This window comes from Sinocyclocheilus anshuiensis, unplaced genomic scaffold, assembly GCF_001515605.1.
Source record: "Sinocyclocheilus anshuiensis isolate Anshui unplaced genomic scaffold, SAMN03320099.WGS_v1.1 scaffold2159, whole genome shotgun sequence".
In the NCBI taxonomy this organism is placed as follows: Eukaryota; Metazoa; Chordata; class Actinopteri; order Cypriniformes; family Cyprinidae; genus Sinocyclocheilus; species Sinocyclocheilus anshuiensis.
Window position 1 is genome coordinate 10,706 of NW_015538039.1, and position 6,054 is coordinate 16,759.

Here is a 6,054-nt window from a genome sequence, read left to right on the forward strand (position 1 = left end):
TTAGGTATGTTTTGAAGCTGGGATGCTGGTTTGAGCTGGTTTAAACTGGTCCTTTGCTGGTTTAAGCTGGTCCTTAGCTGGTCATGTGCTGGTCCGACCAGCTTAAACCAGCTCAAACCAGCATCCCAGCTTCAAGACATACCTAACCAGCATATGCTGTTTTTTTCAACGGTTATGAAATTATGTTTGCTATTATTTCATTGTGTTGCTACCTTCACTCAATATAATGCAGCTGCATGTTCTCATTCTCATGTCACAGAAGGTGTAGTCGCTGCAGGAGGCGCTGGAGGCTCCAGTCAATGTGCTGGAACAGGATCTGGAAACGTGACCTCATCAAACAAACCTGTGAAACTGTAACTTCTTACATACTGAGCCGAGAAAAACTAGCTGGCTAGGGGCGAATTCCACTCAGAAGTGAGCATCCCTATGTGGACGTAAGGGAACAGGGCAATTGTGTCTAATGTGGCCACATGGAACACACTTGGCGAAGGGAGCAACGAAAAACAACGCAATTCTCGGCGTCTCCTTCTCTCAGTGTCTCTCAAGGGCGCAAAACGCCGATTGGGATTCGCGCTGGAAACGAAAATGAAAGGAAGAAAATAAGCGTCGCCATTCCGAGGCTTTAAACCCTCATGATACGGGGACTGACGCCTCATATTTTGCGGTATGTTCAGAATCAGAACATATTCTTCATGTAACCACGTATGCATAAAAAATGTAGCTGCTGTTTGTTTTTTGACCGGTCTTCCTTAAATGGAATTTAAAATCTGGATTATATTTTGTCATTTTAACAGCTCTGACAAAAATGGCAGAAACTACGATTTAATGTAATTTTGATATCTACTCGTAGTGGTCTGACTTGTGTTATATATTATGTTTAGTCTATTATATTGTCTAATTCTGTCTGAGAAACTCTATTATCATCTACAGTTCAGTTGAATTTGAAAACGCCCAGTTCCTGTGCTGCAGTTGCGCAGTACATTACATTTACATTTAGTAATTTAGCAGACGCTTTTATCCATTATGAGGACAATAGAAGCAATCAAAAGCATAACAGCAGATTATTTCGCAGAGCAGCTGATGTTTTACTGAACTCGACAGCAGTTGTGCTATATGGACTTTAACTTGTAATACACTGAACTTTAGCTGCTATAGCCTAAATTTACAACAATGATCTGTTTTATTTCTATGTATCGCAGTCTTTATTAGGCACCATTCCACAACTTGAATTCGAGAAATTACCCTCTTACACTAACATTCTCTATTCTTTTTCTATTCTATCTACTTGTTTTCTTTTTATTTATTATTATATAAAAACAAACCTTGCTGCCTCTATTGCATTAGACTAACTAGGACTTGTCACAACACTCTTATATTGTTGCTCTCTTGTTGGTGTTGATTGCTTCTATTGTCCTCATTTGTAAGTCGCTTTGGATACAAGTGTCTGCTAAATGATTAAATGTAAATGGTACACTTCTATATTATTATAAAAGAAATAGTGCAGATTGTTACATTTTTCTGAAGCATTTAGTCAATTTTCCCCCATAAAGCGTGTTAGTTTCTTTTCAAGTTTAAAGTACATTTTAAATAACATATTTTCAATATGACCCTACTGAAGCCCACACTATAGCACTTGTGTTAATGGTTTGTTCAATCTGCACACTTCTGTTGACTTAAAATCTCACACTTTAATCGGAGCTCCTAACTTAATAAAGCAGACTGATGAATGATTGTTGGTTGAAAATGTAGGTTACATCACTTTGTAGTTTAGAGGGACATTATTTCATTGAAATAAAAACACATCTTTCGATTTTTGCCAACTCCTGTTCTGTAGTGTACTACATACGTGCTACAGATTAAACAGTTTCTTATTTCTTATGTTTGTCTACTTTCTTTTTTTCTATATAAAAGGTCTGAACTCAATATCTCCACTCATTTTAAGAAATGAGAGTAGGATAGTTGCGTCTCCAAAATAAGTCTATGAAGAGACAGAAGATGGGGACACACACTTACTCTAAAATTAGTTTCCATGAGGAAGGTGAAATGTGACTTCTCCATCTCCCAAATCAAGCTGTGATCAACTGCTGAAGAATCTACCTTCTGCTTTCAGTGATACAACAATGACCTCTGACCCCAGGTAAGACATGTCTGTGAAGTCATTTGTGCTCTTGGCAGAAGCTTTTATTCAAAATGACTTAGTGTATTCAAGAAGCATGTGGTCATTGAGTCAGCAGCATCTCCAAGTGTTTCCGTAACCTACACTTTTACTGATCCTCATTGGTGGAATGATCTTCCCAACCCTTCCCACACAGCCATGTCCCTAGCAAATCATGAAACATCTAAAGACTCATCTTTTCTATAAGCACTTGACTGAATCCTGCAAATAAACCATATGCAGTATACACAAGGCCTGGCCCCCCTAACAGTTCAATAAACGTTAGTTGATGAGCAACTTCACATGACCACTCGCTTTAACGTTTATGTAGATAGATGTAGAATGTGTGCTATGAGGCACATATAAGTGTTTATGTGGAGTGTGGAAGCTATTAGTTTGCTTATTGCATGACATGAAGGTGCAGGCATGAGCACTTACATTTTGTCCTGATAACAGTGGAAACAACGAACCGAAACTCAACGTATCGGCTACTTGTCTCACAGATGTGAGAAATATGTCTACAGAAAGCCTGAAATGTCTGTTAAAATGAACCAGAATAGACTATATATTAAAGGGTTGTTATGGTTAAATTCCCCACCACCAGTATATATGAAAGCAATTAAATTTATGTAAATATGCGATTAGACAACTAACATCTTGAATGAATGACTACTAGTAGACTAGAAAAATCTTTAGTCGTTGTCATTTGCGGTGCAGGTCAGAGAATCAATAGGCTCAGGCAGACTGCGGGTCCAATAGCCAAGACTATTTATACTCAATTCAATACTTCTGATATGCAGCTGCTTTCAAACATTCCTGTGCTTAATTGTGTTCATGCTCTGTAGTCTGAAGACAGTAGCTGCGTTTACATGAACCCTACTAATCCGATCGTAATAGGACTAGAAGCACAATCAGAATAAAAAAGTCACATGTAAACACATCAATCGGATTTAATTGGCCAGATCTGACTAAAATTTAGATCGGATTGTAAGGGGTGGTTTATTCCTTTTGTAATCCGAGTGAGAGGACATGCAAACACTTGATCGGATTGAAAACCAAAACTGTAAAGTACTGCGCATGTGCAGTGACTTAAAAATAGTGTAATGACGTGCGGAACGAGCTGTTCTTCCTGGTGAATAAAGTGTCATAAATGAGTGTCCCATCATTATAAAACTCCCCTTTCACTCAGCGTCTGTGAAGTGGAGCAGGACAACGTCCCACCGGTCCTTGTTTAAGACTATCATCCACAGACGACTGGGTTTTGGGTGCGGGAAGGGGCACTTTTACTGTTTTCTAAAGTAAGCAGCACAGCACAACAGTTCATGTGCTGGTCGTCGCCTAACGTAATAGGACTAGAAGCACAATCAGAATAAAAAAGTCACATGTAAACACATCAATCGGATTTAATTGGCCAGATCTGACTAAAATTTAGATCGGATTGTAAGGGGTGGTTTATTCCTTTTGTAATCCGAGTGAGAGGACATTCAAACACGCGCGGAACAAGTAGTTCTTCCTGGGCTGCGTTCCAGTCCATTTTTTTATGCCCTTCACTCGCAAACTTCCGATGACGTCACAATCGTGTTGCATTGTGGTCTATGGAGCGGCCTGAAGTGTGCATATGAAGCAGACTCGCTCCCTCGGTCAAAATCGAGGGGTCGAGGGTCTGTCCATATAAACTTCCCTCATCCACTTCACGAAGTGGAATGCACTTCAAAATGGCAGCGGGGATTCCCCCGAGGGGAAGTGCTTAGGGAAGTTCGCAAGTGCGTGTCTAAAAGTGTAGTGGAACGAAGCCCTGGTGAATATAGTGTCATAAACGAGTGTCCATGTCATTATAAAACTCCCCTTTCACTCAGCGTCTGTGACGTGGAGCAGGACAACGTCCACCAGTCCTTGTTTAAGACTCTCATCAACAGACGACTGGTTTTGGGTGTGGGAAGGGGCACTTATACTGCTTTATAAAGTAAGCAGCACTGCACAACAGTTCATGTGCTGCTCGTCGCCTAATTAGGACCCGAAGTAGATAAATATAACGTGTGCTTTTTAAAACAGTATGCGACAACAGCGGGAAACTGTATATTCATGCAGTGTGCGCATGTCAAAAGATTAAATTCGATCAGAAGCTTGTGACATATAAACATGCATATCAACCTGATCACTTTATTTAACGTTCATGTAAAAACTACGTTCGGATTCGTCAGTCAGAATAAATTAATTCTGATGTCCATGTAAATGTACCTAGTAAAAATGTTTGTATTTACAACGCGTTCTATTCACACGTTTCTGTTGAGCTCATGAATGCAATAGCCATTCAGAGGCATTCAGATGAGTCATCGCTGAAACACCGGAGTTTTGTTCAGTGTGCACACTCGCTGACTGAATTCTGCACTCTTGTGAATAATCTTATCATAAACAACAGAGGGCAGATGTACATATGATGTAAGTAAGAGATTCATTCATCAAACAGTGTCAACAGCTACAGTGATTATAACAGGAGTTTTTTGAAGTGCTTAAACTCGCGCTAGACTTAAGTCAATGATTATATTTTGTGACAATGTAAATGTTCTTTGCTCTCTTTCTGTAGGCCTGAAATTAAAGTGTTACAATTAATAACTTAGAAGGTGTTTATTAAATTGTGATGACGTTAAATACTAATTTGGACATATTAAAACTATTTTATGATCTGACACCCATGTATGGTACTTGCCTAAAAATATGGGTTTGATTGATGTAGTTAATAGATTATGCTAACATTAGGCTACTTTAAGCACATCTGTTCAAAATTGCCTGTATGGACAGATTGTTAACATGATGTAGGCAAATGTTTTGTATTGTTTACACGACGGATGCATGTTCTCATCTTTTTTTCTGTTAATTACAGTGTTGAGTGATGTCTATTTTTCTTTAATGCATCAACTTAGAATGCCTAATGTTGGTGTCGTTGTTTGTTACATGAGAAAAATAAGGCAGCAGCTATAGCGATAGATGCTATTTACATTAAGTGAAACTGGCATATTTTCTTAGCGATAGATACTATTTACACTATGCAAAAATTTGAGTATTTTCTTTGCAATAATAGTAATTAGATGCTATTTATACTAAATAGTGCTAGATAACTGCACCTCGCTATTGTAGTACATTATAAAATAGTATGCAATAATAACGTATTGAGTGTAAATTATGATTTGTATTAAAATTATTAAATGGATGCCGATTTGGGACAATAAAGCCATCCCTAAATCTAACCTTAACCGATTAACACCCATGAGGTGAGGTGTTCTGTTCAGTACTGCAGGTGTAGGGTGGGTGCGGGTTTACCAAAAAGGACATGCACACAATTTCTGACATTCATTTCTGTACTTCTGTGAACTTTCTTGTAAATTTGTATGATAGCATTTACATTTCATGTTACAGTCATCTTAGAATAAATTAATTGGTTGTGTTCCTCATTTCAAAGTGTCTTTGTATAAAAGCAATCTGCTAAATAAATGTATGTAAGACTTTAATTGCTATAAACAGGAGGAAGAGACGAAGATCAGAATCTCCAGAACCCAGCGGTGTGTCTGTAAAGAGTAGCAACTCCATGATGCAACCCCCTGCACTGAGTGATGCAGCAGTGACCTCTGACCTCAAGTAAGACTCTTGGCACTTTTGCATTGGCTGTTGTTTTTTTTATCTAAAGTGACTTGCAGTGCATTCAGGAATCCTGCAGTCAGTTAATGAGAGGAACCATCACAGAGAGGCACAATATCACTTTCCTGAACCTTCACTTTCACTGATCCACTTTGGTGGAATTATTTTCCCAACCCTTCCCGAGCAAGTTTCTTGCAATTTTCAAGAAACACGTGAAAACTAATTTTAAAACTATATAAAACCCATATAAAACTAGATAAAACCCG